General features: G+C 30.5%; 4 non-coding genes across 4 annotated transcripts; 1 reads left to right on the top strand and 3 right to left on the bottom strand.

Annotated features, from left to right (window-relative positions):
• Window positions 1–3534: 3534 nt before the first annotated feature.
• Window positions 3535–3607, bottom strand: TRNAV-AAC (transfer RNA valine (anticodon AAC)). The gene has a single exon. It is a non-coding gene; the product is annotated as a tRNA-Val (tRNA).
• A 518-nt stretch (window positions 3608–4125) lies between these two features.
• On the top strand, window positions 4126–4198 carry TRNAV-AAC (transfer RNA valine (anticodon AAC)). The gene has a single exon. It is a non-coding gene; the product is annotated as a tRNA-Val (tRNA).
• A 2206-nt stretch (window positions 4199–6404) lies between these two features.
• On the bottom strand, window positions 6405–6477 carry TRNAV-AAC (transfer RNA valine (anticodon AAC)). The gene has a single exon. It is a non-coding gene; the product is annotated as a tRNA-Val (tRNA).
• A 7812-nt stretch (window positions 6478–14289) lies between these two features.
• TRNAV-AAC (transfer RNA valine (anticodon AAC)) lies at window positions 14290–14362 on the bottom strand. Its single transcript has one exon. It is a non-coding gene; the product is annotated as a tRNA-Val (tRNA).
• Window positions 14363–19704: the final 5342 nt, after the last annotated feature.

The raw sequence follows: 19704 nt of genomic DNA on the forward strand, positions 1-19704 counted from the left end.
TTAGAAAATAAAAACAGTAGAGCTTAGTGCCATAATCCAGGGAGAAAATACGGTAATATGTTTGTGCGAAGAAAAGTCCTCTTGAACTGCAACTGAAGCGAACGAATGATCATCTTGTCATCATGTAACAAATAATGGTCAAGATGCCCAGCTATTTATGCATCAACAACCATATGCACCATTAGCTGCCGTTTTGCACATTCTTGTATGAGGGCATCAATAATAGATTTATTATGTTTATTCAGTTGCATTAAACATTTAATCGTACATAATACACAGTTGGTGGTTTTTTTTTTGTACATTGAAGAAGTATTATGTTCCCTAGGACCACACTATCGAGTCGATTTGTGGTCTTGCGGTAGAGTCGTAGACTCCGGATTTGGAGTCTTAAGTTCGATTCTACACTCTGGCACAACTTGATTCCTATTTCCTAGCCAAAGAATTTACGCTAGCGAAAATTGAATAAAAATTGAAATATTTGGAGAGTATAAAACAACCAAGTGTTTCCCTTTTTTGCCTAATAACAGTAGTGAATTACAGCACAGAACACCCAGGTTTGAGAAATACCACATTTATATTTTTTCTGATCTCATCGGGATTTGAATCCGGAACCCTTCATGCGTGAATCAAGCGTTTTAGCTATTACACCACGAGAGTCACCACCCATAGAAATAAAAAAAAGTGAAATCAATTAAGAAATAACTAAAAAATATTTTTTAATATTTTTTCTTCATCTTCTTACAAGTTTTTAAAATGGATAATCAAGTTTCCTTTTTTTAAAAATAATGATTTTAGATGATTTTAATAGCATCATTTTGGTGCAATTCACCTTGAGAGTGCTATACATTAAATATTCCTACACACCATGCAGCTACAGAGCGCATGGTGTGTGTGTATCACGATCCATAATCAAAATGACAATATTAATCATTCTTGCCCCCAATTATGCTCGACAATTAAAAAAGCGGATAATATTAAGTACCTAAGCATTATAATTTATAGTAATTTGAAGTGGAAAGTACAAATAGCCACTATGGTCAAAAGAATTAGGAAACTTATTTATGTATTCATTGGACTAAGAAATATTTTATCTCTAAAACTTATAAAAACAGTATATTATGCTTTAATACAATCAATTCTGCAGTATGGAATTATAGGCTGGGGAGGAGCTTATAGGACAAACTTAAAATCACTCTCTATTATTCAAAAAAGATTGCAAAAATAATTCTTAAAAAGCCCAGAACTTACCCATCAAAACTAGTATTCGAAGAACTTAATATACCAACAATTGAAGAAATTTTTAATAAAGCCTCTATCTTACAAACTTTTAAAGAAAAAACAATTGAATTGCAAAATTCAAGGAACTCTAGATTTTCTAATAATTTAATTTTGCACAGATGTAAAACAACAGCAGCGTTAAACCATTATACGTACATAGGTAAAAAAAAACTTTAATAAACTTCCGGAAAACTTAAAATCTATAAAAAAATTTCAAACTTTTAAAACTTAAATTAAAAAACATTTAAGACTCACCCCTTCCTAGATGCCATACCAAAGAATGTTTATTTTTAATTTACCTTGTTTATTTTTAATTTTAATTTTAATTTACTTTGTTTTAATTTACTTTGTTTATAAAAAAAAAAAAGTGAAACGAACTCCCTCTCTAAACACAAGTACCTACTTAATTAGAGAGGTGGAAACGTTATATATAAGATGTTCTGTATATTTACCTATTTTGTATTTCAAAAATGTATTTTGTAAAAAAATTATTCAATAAAAAAAAAAATGGGCAGTTGGGATTTTAACTCTCTGTTTATTTATTTTTTATTGGAAAGTTAACAGGCAATTATTTTATCCATAGATAAACATATTATGAACAATTCAGTCAAGTTTGAAACATTCTCGAAATTATTTAATTTGCCAAGACATGTGTATGGAGCATTTTGGTATAATGTTGTGAGACATGGATATACCGAAAGAGATTAAAAAGACTAAGGGCATTTGATTTGTGGTGCTACAGAAAAATATTAGGAATTCCCTGAAGAGACCACATCACTAATGACGAGGTTTACTGTAGAATCGAAGAAAGGAGGCACCTAATCAAAATCATCTCAGAGAGGCGAGCCTACTGGATCGGTCACATTATCCTAGTCCTGCATGACATAATAGAAGGAATGATCGAGGGGACAAATCACAGAGAACGCCATCGACGCGAAGGGAGTATTTGGGGCAAGTGTTCGAGGATTTAAACTGCAACTTATATATTGCACTGAAGAAGAATGCAGATAATAGAGAGTGGAGGACAAGATTCAGGACTTTGCTGCAAACCAATCCCCAGGATTGAGACTGCGAAGAATAAAACTTTGCGTGCAGAATTTGCGCATTGAAATAAATATTTCGATAAAAAATGTCAATAGATGTGAGCAAGACCTAGAAATAGATACAGAACCCTCCACGAGTGTTTTTTTTTCAACTTGACGGCTACTTTCAGGTTTAAAATCGAGTGAAGATTGGTCAGCAATATCCAAAGGGTATTCCGTGGAACCCTGGAATTCCAAGAGTTAGGGCGTAATGCGCTAGAAAACATTACATTATTAACATACAGAATTCATTCGCAAATTAGACCAAACTATCAATATTAATAATGTCAGAGTATGAGAATTTGATTGATGTTAAGAATTCATCCTCTCGAAAACAAAAATTTAAATCAGATTCAAACAACAATGACTTTTGGATTGGACTTAAAGTTTAAAAAATGGGAACCGCTGGGTTAGAGCATTTGCCTACCATGCGTAAGGTGTCGAGTTTGATTTCAGGCAGGGTCAAAATGAAACCTGTGTTTAAAATGCGATATTCAGTCCTTGGACTGAATCTGAAGTTTAGGACTGATTTAAGGAATTTTGAAATAAGATATCGGGTGCAGCGCAGCTACTTTTGGTGTCAACTTTTATCAAGCGCGGAGGATTCTGCTGGCTAGGCCATAAACAATCAGTCCACAGCTTGTGTTGCTTGTCTGAGAGGACACAGAGGAGTTGGCCGCTGTGAGAGGTTTTGTGGATACCATATGCTCCACCTGAATGAAGTCAGCAAATAATCATTCTATCTAATTAAGTGTTATATTTTTAACTGTAGGTATTTGATTGTATTTTGGCCCATTTCGGAAAATCGATAAAATTCACACGGCACTATAAAATTGCATAAGGTGGATTGGTTTTTATTGAATTTTTATTTATTTATTTAATGGTAAGGAAATTTCCTTTCGCAGGCCAAAATATCAAAAATCAATCCACTTTAATTTTATCACTTAGTATAACTGGTGTAAAATGAACCATTAAGTCCAACTTTTATTCATTATTATTAGAAAATGATTATTTGGTGTGTTGAACTAATTTGGAAAAAATAAAAGAAAAAGATATTCAAATATTAACCTATAATACATAATGTATGACGTTAGTGAAAAATCACTATCTAGTTTAATTATATGTACGTATCTGAAAAATTATATTATATATTATATTTACATATTTAAAAAAATGTTTCCGCCCGGGCTCGAACCGGGGACCTTCCGCGTGTTAGGCGGATGTGATAACCGCTACACCACGGAAACATGTTGTACTGCCTCAAAAATTATGAGTATGTATGTTTCCTTCAATTCGATGTTTTTGCTGACTAAACGAACGAAAACTTATGTGCTCATTTTTATAATACCTTGCAAGGTTGAAACCTCAAAACATCTGTCCTAATAAGAATCGATAAATCTAAAACGGTATTTTCTCTTCAGGCAGAACCTCTTATTCATAATAAAATTTTCGTTGTTGTCGATTTCACTGTCTCATTATTTATAAATTTTTATTATTTTATTATTTATAAATTATTTATAAATTTTATTTATATATAATGAGATAGTGAAATTGACAACAGCGATAATTTTATTATGAATAAGAGGTTCTGCCTGAAGAGAAAATACCGTTTTAGATTCATCGATTCTTATTAGGACAGATGTTTTGACGTTTCAACCTTGCAAGGTATTATAAAAATGAGCACATAAGTTTTCGTTCGTTTAGTCAGCAAAAACATCGAATTGAAGGAAACATACATACTTATAATTTTTCACCTGTACAACATGTTTCCGTGGTGTAGCGGTTATCACATCCGCCTAACACGCGGAAGGTCCCCGGTTCGAGCCCGGGCGGAAACATTTTTATAAATTAACTCGCAATTACATGTATTAGTCGTATTTTCCATGAATTCATTGTTATGGATTGTGCTCCGTAGTAGTGGGTAGTGTCGCGGACTCCCGATCAGAAGGTCTGAGGTTCGAACCCCCACATGTTACTTAATTTATAACATGGTTATTTACAACTAACATAAATTGGTAACAAAATTGTATTATTATAAGAATGCAATTATTTATTTAAAAAAAAAATATAGTAATGTGGTGCTTCTACTGTTTAGTATTTTGGACGAGGTTCATTACTTCGTACATTTTCTAAAATAATATTTTTATATAATTGTTAAGGATATCTTTTTTTAATATTTTAATTTCCAATAATTATATCGGTTCTCATATTTTTTATGTGTTCAACGTTATTTGTTTTGGATTTTTATTGTTAATATTGTAATTCTGTATGTTTATTGTATAATATGTAGTTATTTCTTTCAATTTACAAAATTTTCTCCCTATGTTAATTTTTTACTCACCACGGACACAGCCTAAAAAGCCGTATTAATTTTATGAATATCTGAAGTTTCAATTAATTCAAAATAAACACGGTATATTTTACCCTTTTCTCTCATTTATTCGCGAAACAATGCTAAAGGTTGGTTTACCAAAAGGGCCTATCAAGTCAATGGGTTTATTTATTTATTTACGTAAATGTATTTTTGCACCTCAACAGACCATGGGGGGCAAATAAAGTGGTGAATTACAACACAGAACACGTAGGTTCGTAAAAAACATTTTTTCTGTCTTTTCACCTGGAATCGGACCCGGAACCTAACGTGTAAGAGTGAAGTGTCTTAACCACTACACCTACTAAAAAAAGGCAAAAATCGCATTACTTTTATTCTTTATTTCAATTTCAATAACCACAATATAAAAAGATGGGTGTTTGGAAAAGAGAATAAATTTTTCTTCAGACTTGATTTAAGTTATGTTTTTCAGACAAATCTTTGATGGTGAGTGGGAGATGATCCACAGTCGAGCCGCAGGGACACTTGGACAGTATACGAGTTTGTAAAGAAAGAAAAAAATACAAAAAATTAAGATGACATATAGGTATGTGTATTTAAAATTAAGTTAATTTTTAAATCATTTTCAGTATTTTTCTAGTACATTGAAGAAGTTTTTGCGTACCATTTAATTTAAGTTCAATTGCAAGATGTGTTTTAAAACTGCAAAGTTTAAAAATAAACATGAATACGTATATAAATCAATAAAATATGTTGACGTATAATATATGTGTATTTGCTTATTTGTCTTTGTTTATTACTGTTTTTACGGACTATGAATTGGACTTCAATGATCAATTACGCTTTTAGTTCACATGTTATTGTAATTATCGAATAATTTGTGTTTATTGTAATTATCAGTTGTGCTTTATTGTAAATATCTTTGTGTGTATAATTTTTCTGTACGTGTGATGTCACTGAACTCCTCCTAAACGGCCAACCCAATTTACGTGCAGTTTTCAGCGAAATGTAGATCTTTGCGGTACGCGTGTTCGTAGATATTATTTTTTTTGATAGAATCTGTAAAAAAAAGTTAGAAGCATAAATATTTTTTTCATCTATCTACCAGGGTTACATTTGACAAAAATGTATATACAAAAGAAATGGAAGGATGTTGTTTTTTTTGTTTAAAAAAAGTTTATTTTTCGAATGTTTACAAATAACATTAGCTTTTTATTGAATCCAATTAGATTCTTTCCATACATTCTTTATAATTTCTTCCTATTTATTTATTTTGACTGAATCTTTAGTAATACTAAAATAACATTCAATACATTTTTGATAATCGCATTCATGAATAAAGTGCACCCTTGTTGGGGAGGAGAGTCGAGTTTGACATTTTCAAGAAGAATTCTGTATTTGAAAGAATTATTTTATGTTTTTGAATTCAATCATAAACAAGTACCTAGGTACCTACTTAAATTTAATATTTGAATATTAATAATTTTAAGTTTTGGAATTCAATTATAAACCGGTACCTAGGTACCTAATTATCGATGAAAAGTCTTTTTCCAAGGTAGCAGGCAACCCAACATTCAGGCACAACAACGTTTATCGGGTACGCTAGTATTTAAATAAAATAAAAAATGAAATAAAAATAAACGAATCCAAAATTTAAAAGTTCACGCATTTTCCTGACATTTAAAAAAAATAAGTAAAGACAAAAAAATAAATGTTTCCGCCCGGGCTCGAACCGGGGACCTTCCGCGTGTTAAGCGGATGTGATAACCGCTACACCACGGAAACACATGTGAACTAGTGATTTATTTAGGCATGTAAGAAAAATACGTTATTTTTTCTAACAACTGTCGTTACGCGAAGGCATGGTTGCTTAGGCCATTACGAATGCGTCGCTTGCCTATTTTATCAGGTTCTTGACAATCCAGACAGATTACCCGTTCGTCAATCATCAGCAGTTATGTCCAAACTACGGGACTTGGAGACAGAGGCCTGAATGTCATCATTTGTGGCTCACAATTGGCCAACAGATAAACCAAAGCAACGACGCGACGCGAAGTTCAAACATGCATTACCAGTTGGAATACAATAACATGGAATTCGATTAATGGAATTATTGACGTAATCTCTCCATAATCTATTTACTTTGCAATGGGTATCGCAAATCCGTCTAACTTCTTGACTCTAGATTCTGCCTCTTTTGGATTTCCCTGCGTTTGCCTTTAGTACTTTCATCTCTGACGTTCTGAGCAGTTATTTGGTTTTTCTATTTAGTTTTTCTATTAAGTGTTTCTACTTAGTTTTTCGTATTTTTTATTTTCGCTCTATCTATCCTCGCCTCTGTTGTACACACCATGATTTGGTCTGACACACGTTTTGTATATCCGAATTGTGTTTCCAATAATCATGTGTTCATTGTAATATACGACATTTCTTAGGCATCCAGATGTTTACTAACTAAGATGGATATGTTCTCATCATCACTATGGCAGCATCATCAATGACCTTATCTCCCTAAGTAAATTCACTACTTTTTTATTCTTAAAAGCGTTTTTTTAGATATATTTATTCTGCTTGTGTAAGGAAAGGTTTTAGGCGTATATATTGTTGTGCTGTATTTAGTTATAAAGTTGCTAAACTTGCTTTGTTTCTTTGTTGTTCTCAATATGTGTTATTATCTAAATGTTAATGTTATTTATGTCCCAAATTGAGTTGTTGTAACTTTTTGAAATGTAATTCAATGTATTACACTTGTGAAATACTTTGTGTTATATGATTTATAAATAAATAAAAATATAATAAAAAAGCGCCAACCCCCCTTTCCTGAAATTATTAATATAGACTAATGTCATTCTTCAGTATCGCATAAATTCACGATCAATGTTTCAAAACTAATTTGGAGAAAATTTAATAATTCTTTAGAATCGAACCGCGAAAAGAACAAAATACAGAAACGTTAAAATCTATCAGTGTACCCCTTACTGTAGTATTACGAATTTGTTATCAATCAAATACACATGGCCAGTACATTCAGCTTATTCTAGTTTCTCCGTATGACCGTAAGGGAATACACGTTCGAATAGTTCTGTGTTTGAATTGTGACAGGCGCCGTGGCGCAGTTGCTTAAACTATGACACTGGTGTAGCGGGTTCGATTCCTTCCAGTGTCAAAAAAAACAATGCTAGATTTTTTTTCCCATTAGTCTAAGTGTTTTGGTATTATAAAAATAAATGTTCGTATTGTTATTAATATTTAAATCATTAACTTTGCCATCAAACATTTGATTAAATTTTATTAAATATTTGAATTTTACCACTTATCGACTTTTTTATGTCTACCGGCTTCGAGGCGTACCCGTCTTTTCTCCAAGACATCAATTAAACTAAACTTAATTATAACAAAATTATATCAAACCTGCCTTTTATGCAAATAAATATATTGGTAAATTATTTTTAAAAATTAAAGATAAAAAAAGTTTGCATAATAATTCAAGTGTTTACCATTTAAGTGCCATTCTTGTCTTTTATTTTATATTGGAAGAAAATCAAGAAATTTTTATAATTGTGCTAAAGAACATAATATGAGGTATCTTAACAAACACGATTTCTTCGAATTCGCAAATCACCTTAATCATGATATTAATAAAGTTACAAATACTGAATTTTTGCATACAAACAATAAGTTATTAAAAGTAAATAATTTGGAAATATTTCTCATCACACAGGAAGGTTTTCAAAAATAATGATCCTTTGGTCAATAATCAAGCAACCTTTCAATATGGCAAATTATACGATGCTCCATGGTTATGTTTACCCTTTACCTATTAAATTCGTGCCCCTCCTTTCACCCCCTACCTTTTTTTTCATTTATTTCTCCCACAACATCAAACATTTTCATTCGTGCATGTAAGGGTTGTCTACTAAAAGAATATGGTTTGAAATCGGGATGTTGGTTTTATATTGTGGAACAACTAAAGTGAAGGTGTGGAGTGAGTTTCGCATGTTAGTTCAATTGGTGTCCTGACGAAGAAACGAGTACGTCTCGAAATCGATAGACAGAAAATTCGGTGAGTGGTTATGTACAAATAGTTTATAACATTTAGTAATTCGTATTGTTACTTGTTATCATGTCCGATAAAATATGTTGTATTTAAAATTTTTTGTAGCACTAGACTTTCTATTTCACAGTAAACTTAAGAAGATACTTTTGACGTTTGCACGCTCATGAATTTCTGTAAATATTGACAGTTAAGTGTAGGAAACAAATGCCGTACTTTATTGTTGATTCTCCGCAATAGTGACGTACCATCAGAAAACTTCACCATCGATCGACAATATCGACTTGATATTGAATATTGAATTATATTGTGCGTGTTCATTTTAAGGAGTTCATAATACGATTAATTAAAATAACCCGACTATAATTTTGACTTTGAACTATTACGCATAAAGCTATTTATTCATGAAAACCCGTTTCTATTTACCCTACTTGACGGAAAATTATTCAAAATCGATATCGAAAATCGAAATAAAAAAGACTGCCACAATACTATTGTAATCTGTCAAAAGTACCTTCTTATATTGTCTGAACTGTGGTTAATAAATAAAATTTTGCGCTGTATTTATTAACCCAACAAATTTTGACAAAATTTACTTTAATTAAGTAACGATAGCATTTCTGAGAATTATAATAATTTCACTAGAGGGACCTACTTTAGCTTACGGTAGCATTATTAATCACCAGGGAAAAATAATACGCACATAGGCAAAGGCTTAAATTTATACCCTTTACTCGTTAGGCCGGCACCTTACTTTGACAAATATGAAATTCCTTTGATATCATGCTAGTTTAATAATAAAGGTCATATTTATCTTTAGGATTGTTAATATTAATGTGAATTGTTTTGTCCGCCTGGTGGTGTGGTGGAAATTGCAGTTGCCTTCCATGCATTAGGTCCCGGGTTCAGTTACTGGCAAATGTAGGATAAATATTGATTTTTAGTTACAGTGCTGCAAAATCAGCAAATATTTAATTATATTACAAATGTGCAAAAACGAAAGTATACTTTACTATCAATAAAACGTTTTATATGAAAAAAACTTTTCCAGCTTTTTCGGCGGAACATGAGTTTTATAACAGGTTTTTATTCACTCATATGTATAAGTTCCTAATAAAAGATATTAAACAAAATATTTACACTATAACCAAGACTAAACAAAAAAATTCAGGGTATGTTTTTAGATTTAGTTTATATCATTTTTTAATCTTCCATGTGATTAAAGATCTTGGGGAGAATATTGAATATTTTTGTTGTGAAGTCATTACATGTTTAATTTATGAAATAAGTTGTAATTTGTGGAACGACCAGATAAGCCTCAGTTTTGAAAAAATATGTTTTTACTAAAAACATATGTGTTTTTAACAGTAATATTTTTTCATGGTTTCTGCATACGTCAGAAGCGACTTGCGAATAGTTTTAAATTCCAAGTTTATATTCGATATTCATATTAATAAAATTATTAATAAGGCGTATAAACTGCTTGGTTTTTTAATGCGAATGTTTAACGACTTCAAAAATATTAAGAAAATAACACATATGTGAAAAGTCAGTTGGAGTTTGCTTCTATTATACGGAATTCTAATATAATCTAGAAAGGACACAGAAAAAAATTAAAACATTAATAAAGTACAAATTTGATTGTTCTTCAAATGTATGCATGCAAGATGCTAAGATTACCAGATTACAGAGAGCTTCTTTGGGTAGTTTTTCTCGTTTGGCAACAAGCAAATTTTCCGTGTATGTGGGCACCGCTGAGGAAACTAAAGCTAGGGTTTCCTAGGACAGCGGTGCCCGTATTTTAACATACGGGCACAATAACATAATATAATATTTAAGATACGGGCACCGCTGTCCTAGGAAACCCTAGCTTTATGTCCGCAGATGCGGTGTGCGGTATGTGGTGGGCAAGCTGTACTCCAAATGCAATTCAAATTCTGAAGTAGAGAAGAGTGATTGCAGATCTATTATTCCTATTTAAACTTGTGAACAGTGTCATAGATTGCCCCATATTTACTTGTTCTTTAGAATATCTTGTGCGCAACAGGAACGACTCCAAACTACATTAAATTTTCAGATACCCAGAACAAATTCAATAAATAATGATTTTTTTTATAGGCATGTCATTATTACAATACAGTTCTTTCCGGTTACGCAGACATTTTTCATCTGTTCTATCCTCAGTATGAAATATTACTCATAAGCGTTGACAATACGTCTATATATTAATGATTATTGACTGTTTTTATAATTTCAGTTCCAATGTACCCTTATCTTCTAGGTATACGAATTATATGTTAAAAGTATTGTTTTTTCCCAAACAAATAAATAAGATGATCTGATCATCTTAAATTAATGTACAATAAAACATTATCAATTTTTGCTGGCATTCGTGGTAGTTACCGAAGTTTCAATTTGAGTTTCGATTTCGGTCAGTTTCAGCCAAAAATTACCAGAAACTTCGACTCAGCCGAAACCTGCGGTCGGGGTTAGTCGGATTATGTTCGGCCGTACTCGGGTGCATCTTAAGACGAGCATCGAATGACTGTTAGTTCTTTTGAGTTTAAAGATCTTTTATATTCATATATTTTTAATGCTTTTATAATTAATAAGTTAAAGTTCATACAGCGTGCACTGACGAACTCTTACATATAAGTTATATGAAGAACATATCACAGAACCATTAAATTTATGCAAATTATTTAATTGTGAGTTTTATTTAACACTTTTTTTAATAAACTCGTACGGTTTAACAATAAAAACGCCTGATTATGGATGTTTTAAAGTGATTTTTAATTTACTTAAATACATTTCAAATTCGTGGTGCCCATATGGAGCTTGCTGCATTACTTGTGTATTGGTAAAAAAGAAATACGGGATGAAGATTTTTGTGACATAGATATTACATACATGTTATGATTAATAATACTCGTATATTAACAACTCACCTTATTACCTGTGTAGACCACTAGCAATTTATTTTCAGACCAACATAATATTATGTCGGTGAAATTAATAGTAAGAGTACTTTAATAGGGAAACAGGAATTACTTCGCAAAAGGATGAGAAAATTACGGGAATTAGAATAATTTAGTTTTGTGAAGGTCGAAAAGCCAATTAAGGCGCCTTGATTATTATTTAAAATAGTATTTTTAATTGCTACGAAAGTTTCCACATGGAAAAAATAATATTTTTCATGTTCAGATAATATTTTCGTTTAATTTTTACATAATAAAAGTTCTTAATGCACTAATCAAATGAATTGCACTAATTAGTACACAGGGAAAAAAAATATATTTGTGTGTGAACGGAAATGTTTTAACTGTAAAGTTGTTTCATGGAAAAAATATTTTTTCTAGCTCATGTTAAGCTTTTCGTATAAAAAAATAATTAGAACACAATTATCTAACGAGCTTTTCACCACCTGGTGGTGGATTTTTTATAACTTTCTTCCATATTTTATATTTCACATCTGCTGACAGGCCTTTAAAATTCCGAGTTCCTACGGTTGTTAGGGGCTTGGTGGCAGAAAAGTTAAATATCACATATTACGAATACCGATAAAAATATATGAAATGGATTTATAAAAATTTATTGTGTTTTCAAAATAAATATGCATATTGCTGGCTGATGTTTTCATACATAACTTTAAAAATAAACCATTGAAAAATATGTCCTTACTAAAAAACGACATGTTTGGCCTTGATAATTGTGACGTCAAGATTCGTGACGATGTTCTATTTAAATTTAAACGATCACAAACAAAGTTCAAAATTTACTAGAATCGTGACGTATTAAGGGCGTGGTCAATACAATCCACCGTTTTTACGGGAATTCAAAATTATAAATTAAAATATATATTTCATGCTACTGATAAGTAAAAAAAAAAAATTAACTCCACAGTATTTCGTGGATCCTAATTAATTTAAAATTGTAAAAAAACGTGATATTTCCCAATTAACTTTATTCGATGGATAATGTTAGTTTTGACACCAACGTCTATCTTGTATAGCGCCTTTCAATGGTGAAAATATACATTTTGACCACAAAGTAAAGTTAAATAAATAGCCGTAATATTTTTTTTCAATTTATGTATATTAACAGAATTTGTATTTTGATTTTACACTTCTCAATGGATGATATTTAAATCAATGAAGATTGTATTTAATCAGTTATATTAGTACTGCCAAAAATAAATTACTATTAGTGTAAATAATATTTCCTCTCCGTTACTTATGCTGAAAACCAAATGAGTATAAATTTCAATTTCAATTCTTAAAGATTGGTTGGTCAATTCATAGGAGGTAGGCCAAATTTATGAATTTATTTGACAATAATAATAATAATCGTAATAATAAAAAAGTCATTATTTACCATTATATCCACCATGTGATTTAAAAATAAAATAAAACAATTTTTTACGTGATTCAATAAGGGCCTTATTGCCACTAGTTATTTTTTTCAGCCCGACAAAAAAAAGCCTCCTTAATACAACAAAAAAAACAGTAAAAAAAATCTAAATAATAAAGTAAATAAATGAACAGTTAAGAAAACGCAAACCATAAACACATATGAGTTATGGTGTTTATTGATAACGGTTTTTAAATTTATTTAATTTTAATTTATTTAATTGCATCTTCCAAATATTCATTTATACTTAAGAGGGATTTATTTATTAGAAACACTTTTTACACGCTTGAAATTTTTTTATTACTGTTTATGTATTTAATTTTTCAATGGAATTTTTAATTTACTTTTATTCTTGGAGTTATGAAAGTGGTTTTTTTTCTTGAGTACTAAAACGATTGTTTAAAAAAAAAAGAATACATAAACCCTAATGGATTATAACATTCATTTTACAAAAAATATAAATAATTTTTCATTCATACTCTGTAATATTTTTTACATCTTTTGAAAAGTTTGTTAGTTTAGTTTAGTTTTGTCTGGTAGTTTATTGTACAATTTTAGTCCCTGATTTATCTGATTCGATTGTCTTTGTCTCGTTTTGGAATGTTGTATGTGATATTGTTCTTATATTTTTGTATTATGCCCACGTTTGTTACAATTTTTTTCGAGTTTTAGTTCTTCGTCTACAATGATAGTGGCTAACTTATGAAAAAAAATTCAAGATTCTTTAGTTGAAAAAGTTCATTAAAATTTATTTGTTTAGTTTTTTTTTAAAGTTCTTTAGTTAGTGTTAGATAAGGAGGTCATATACTAGATTTAACATAACATATTTAAGATTTGACACAGGCTTCATACATAAGATTTTTTCCAGTTTTTGGAACAAAATTTTTGATTTTTGAAAAAGAGCTCGATAATGTTGCTATTTTAGTAAATACATTTCGTTATAGTAGACAAGAAAAAAAGGTTACTTGTTGCCTGATAATCGGCATTGAACATTTTTCTAACATATTAAAAAAAATATATAAAATGAGTAGTTTAAACATAAATCATATTTGGCTCTTTAAAAAAACACGTGTATGATTTTTTAAACACAAGCAATAATTTGATAATATCGACAATTATTCTTCCGAAAAAAATGTTTCCGCCCGGGCTCGAACCGGGGACCTTCCGCGTGTTAGGCGGATGTGATAACCGCTACACCACGGAAACACACGAGGAATTGGTCAAATTGAATTAACTTGAAGTACGTATTTCGTATATAAACCTGTTGATTATTTAATCCAAATCGTATGATAAAACATTAATTAAATTCAGTTAGTAATTAACTTCAATCGTATTTCCAATTTCAATTATAGTTAAATCGAATAGGTGGTTGAGTTAACACGGGAATAATTTCCTCTAATATATTTGTAATAAAATTTATTTTTTCTCGTTAGTGGTATTTATCGATAGGTACTCATATTGACGAATGAGTTGCCATTCCGATAGTCATTAAAATTTAACGAGTTTTGTATTTCTTTCAACGGAGACGAAGAATATCTTTGGCATTTACTAGGCTTGTGATCTGACCTGACCTGTTATTTTTATTTTATATTGACAAGGCAATATCAGAAATTACGTCACTGGGAGAAGATGTATTTATTTTTCTTAGGACCCAGTAATATTGAAAAATAACACTGAACTCTGAAAATAAGGATGATTTCTTGTTTAAATAGTTATTATATTTCTTATTTATTTCTAAAGTTAGCTCATACTAAAATGTTTATTTTGACTTATATTTACACTTACTTTGATTACATTTATATTTATATCATCTTACTTTATTTTTAATTAGAGAATCATATGTTTATAAAAAATTACATTTTTTTTAACATCGTATAGACTTTAAATATCTGTATTTTTTAAAGAATAATTAAATTGTTTTTTTTTTCCTATAAGTTTTTATTCTGAAATAAACATACCAAATATTTTTTTTCCAAATACATATGTGTTCCGACAAACCCCTTTTTAAGCAATTTGTCATCAGCTGCTCAAAATATAAGTTCAGTATTTTACTCAAATTATTTCACTTAAGTTAATATAAAAGCAAAAAACGCAAGGCGATTCAATGATGTCCCATCAACATTTAGAAACTCCTGAATTCAATTACAGTATGATTATATATTATAACACAGATGATTACAATATGTAGGTCTAATATGAGTGCCCTTTGCACCATCGGTGCGGAAAAGGGGCATACTGATGATTATGCTTAATATTGGCAGTAACAATACTGCGAAATAAAGCCGTATGCATAACATTTGCTGCAACAAACGCTAACGTAAAAGCATTAGCGGATGCGAAAGCAGTTATAAATACGAACGCATTAGGGGATGCGATAGAATTATTGAATGAGAAAACATAAGCGAATGCAAATAATGAATGCAAAAGCATAAATAAATGCTAAAGCAATAGCGGATGCTAAAGCAGTAATACATACGAACGAATTAGCGGATCCGATCGAATTATTGAATTAAAAAAAAAAAAAAATGCTGAAAATTTTTAAATAAGCATTCTTTTAAACATTTTTTTAATTCCCGCCAAACTGCAAAGGCAGTTTTTTTGCAGGGATTTTTCCCTTTAAACATTTTGGTAACACGATATAATAATGTTTACATAAAAATAAAAAAACCTTCAATATATCAATAAAATAAAAGTTTTAAAAAAATAAATACAAATTCTTTTTTTATACCGAAATATATAAAAAAATAACAAACAAACACTTTTTTAAATTATTTGGTTTCCCTTTTTTTTTTACACACACTTAACTTAGTCTTTTTAGTATGCGAGGGAGTATATACGCCCTGGTCTTCTCTCCGAACGCATTTAGAGCTGTTTTTTCTTTGAAATTTCTTTTCACTTTTTGACGCGTTTCATGCTATGTGATATTGGCCTTTTGTAGAAATCCATGAAATCCTCAGTTACCAGGCGATAGTATATCAAATTCTGTACCGACAAAACTTGACATATCGAGAAAAGATTTTCGTAGTCATTTTGACAAGTAATCATGATGATTTTACTTGCTAACATTTTAAGGTATCTAATTTGTATTTTTTTTTTATCCAATTTGTATACGTTGTAAATGTTAGCCTGTAAAAGCATTAGCAAATGCAAAACATTAATACATGACAAAACATAAATAAATGCGAAAGCATAAGCAGATGCGAAAGAATTATTGAATGCAAAAGCATTAAATAATGAGAAAATAATTAGCAGATGTGAAAAAAATAAAAATGGATAAGCAAAGGCGTAGGTATGCAAAAGTAATTATGAATTCGCAATAAGCAATAAATGTGAACCCATTAGCGGATGCGAAAGAATAATTGAAATCAAAAGCATTCGCAGTAGTGTTAAATTAGCAGAAATATAAGCGTTAGTACTCCTAGCATTTCACAGAGTAAACAAATAATACACCCATGCTTCACACGCAAAGAAATGAAATAAAAATATAAGTAATCTCCATCATTAATTTATAACCATAAAAAGAATTGATGTAAACGTTTTAAATAATGGTAAGATCTCCGATATGTGGTGGAGTTACCGCATGGTATTTCCAAATATATGATATTTATACTGTGCTATATATCGATAAAATTATTATTTGATATAATCGCACTGTTAGGGTAGGTTGTAAGGAAGAGCCTTGAAGCAACACACCCGCCTTTATTTAAGTATAATGGAACCATTGTACCCACATGCTATCTGTTTTTTTGACTGAAGAAATGAGGGAAGAAAATTCTTATCTGACTTGGGTAAAATTGATTGGACATGATCAATTCGCCAAAATGATTACAAAACCTTTTACAAACCTTGAATTTTTTTGGGAACCAGCGGATCTGTGTATTTGACAGAACATGAAAAATTCACGTAGCGCCAAATTTAAAATAAAGTACTGAGATAGTTAAAAGGAAACGCTGTCTGAAGTTTTTTTTATGTCAAACTATTTCTGTATTTTCTACCTGGATTTTTATATTAGAGCATTGTTTTTTTTTAAACAATAAAGATCAACTGGCGTGTCTCTATTGTTTTACTTAAAAATTATAGCTCATTATAGACCATCTGAAATTCAGAAACCCATAAAAGCCCCCAGTTTTATTTGTCGTCTTCGGACGTACGACATACAAATATGATAAATAATTTAGAAAAACGTTAGGAATGCCGACACGCAAAATTTTATTCTGATTCTCTTTCCCAAAACAAAAGTTGGCTCAGTTTTGGGGTGCCGAAAACGGTACAACGTAACTTAGATTTCGTCATAATCATTATCAATCCTACGTGTAGTCGCCTTTTTCGCAGAGGATTGGGGAAGTAATTGCGAGAGTGACAAAAATGATCAAACACCTACTTATGAAAATTGTTTGGAAACGCATATTTAAAAATGATTGATTGTAAAAAACTTTAGAGATGAAACGGCACGTATTCGTTGAGAGGCTGTCGGCGTGGAAAAAAGAGCAATCTGTTTTGATTTAAAGTTCTTAGATTTATAAAATTTTGACAGCGCCCTTTTTTGGCCAAACAGAGCAACCCAAGCAAAAAAGCAAATCGCGATAATTAATATTCTTACACTATGGATCACACACCTATCAGAATACCTAGGGAATCTCATCGACTTGAACTCCTGACGTCATGGGCGGAATAATTTCAAAATTACACAACTTTAAAAAATCCTAGCGACGATAATAATACAATGCATAATTTATTTTGTTTGGCTTAGTTTGATGGTAATAGGTAATAATAACTAAATAATAAAAAAACACTGATCATCTTCATTAAAATATTTAAATATGTATGTACAAAAACTCTAATTTTAGTAATTTGAATAATCTCTCTAATCGGAGTAATTTTAGTAATTTGGAAAAGAGCCGATGGAGGACAGGAGACAAAAAGGGAAGCTCCAGGCGAAGAAGCGAAGGGAAGAATTTTAACGGATCCAAAAAACTCTTTATAAACATATGTGGAAGCATGGACATGAAAACACACAGAAAAAAAAAGGTATAAACATTTGTGTCGAGGTTCTGACAGGTCAGTAACAGGTTACTGGCTTGTTTAAGTGATTGTGTGTAAATATCAAATTGAAAAACCCCTAATAGAGGATTAAATCAACTATTAATCTGCAAACATTTGGAGGTATTAAAGATATTGTTGATCAAAACAACTAATCCAATAAAAACTATCAAAATTGATACGTTTTTCAGGCGTTTTCGTGTAGGTGTAAAAATTCAGATCAATCTCCACCTACGTAAACAAAACTCATTTTGTGGCGGTGATGTCACACTTGTCTACATACAATCCATGACTGGATATAAATCTCTTATTTTTTATATAATAAAGTTGATTTTTTTGTGATTTTTAAGTAGTAATTTTCACACTGGATTAAAAAAGTAAAATTTGTATAACTATGCATGATTTTAAATAAATGTTCGCAAATACAGCAATAAATCTGTATAAGATAGAGCACGGAGATAGAACTCATAACAAAAAAGACAGACGCTGTTGTGTGGCCAGTGTTTGTGTGAAACAGATTTGATTGGTTGTTGACAGTGACAGTGACGCACGCATGTGAAATGAGAGGCGTATTTAACAGCGCTAAATTACATATATGTTTGCTTTTATAAATTATGGGAAAGGAATTATTAAACAGTTTGTCCCCATGTTTTTTCTTCTTCTAATATCTGAACTTAAGAATATTCCGTATTTTGCTTGTGGTTACACGATGTTACATCACAGCGAGTAAAATAATTATTTACCACAGTCATTTAAGAGTTTTATTTTATTTTATTTCATTTGGGAAATCAACAGTTCTACATACATATTTTTAATAAACAAACAGATATAGTGTATAAACTCAGAACTAATAACAGATTTCCACATAGTAAAGTTAGTAAAGAAAATATATTACATATCAAATAAATACATACAATTTATACATATAAAAATGTTATTTTCATGTACTCAATAATCAAAGATTTTTAAAATATTTATTTTAAGGACATTAAGTTACTGTAAATTGGGCGGGATAAGGACAAAAATGCTTGAAGAGAGGATAAGGAGGGGAAAGGAAATGTACATATTTATTATTATAATGTCTACTAAGTTACATAATACATTTTTAGTGTAAATTTTAAATCTGACAAAGTGATGTTTGTGTAATCTATATTTTTAAATTTTGTATTGTACATTGAAAAAGTCCTACGAAAAAAAGCATTTTTAACATACGATGTTTTACTTATTGGTACATGAAACAGGTGGTACCGTCTACAAATCCTGACTGGCACATGTATTGTTATTAAACCAAGCAGCTCTGTACAGTCAACCATTCCTGTCATAATTTTGTAAAGCAGTAGTTAGTCCGCACACACTCTGCGATATTGTAGAGAAATGATTCCATGGAAGGTGGAGGCAGTGAGAGTAGATACATAAGAAATACCGGTTTTGTATTTAAGGTACTTTATACATTTGTTTTGAATATTTTCTATTCTACTTATATATATGGCATACTGGGGATTCCATAT

Source organism: Micrasema longulum, unplaced genomic scaffold (assembly GCF_059751315.1).
Source record: "Micrasema longulum isolate JH-2025_06_02 unplaced genomic scaffold, ASM5975131v1 h1tg002011l, whole genome shotgun sequence".
Classification (NCBI taxonomy): Eukaryota; Metazoa; Arthropoda; class Insecta; order Trichoptera; family Brachycentridae; genus Micrasema; species Micrasema longulum.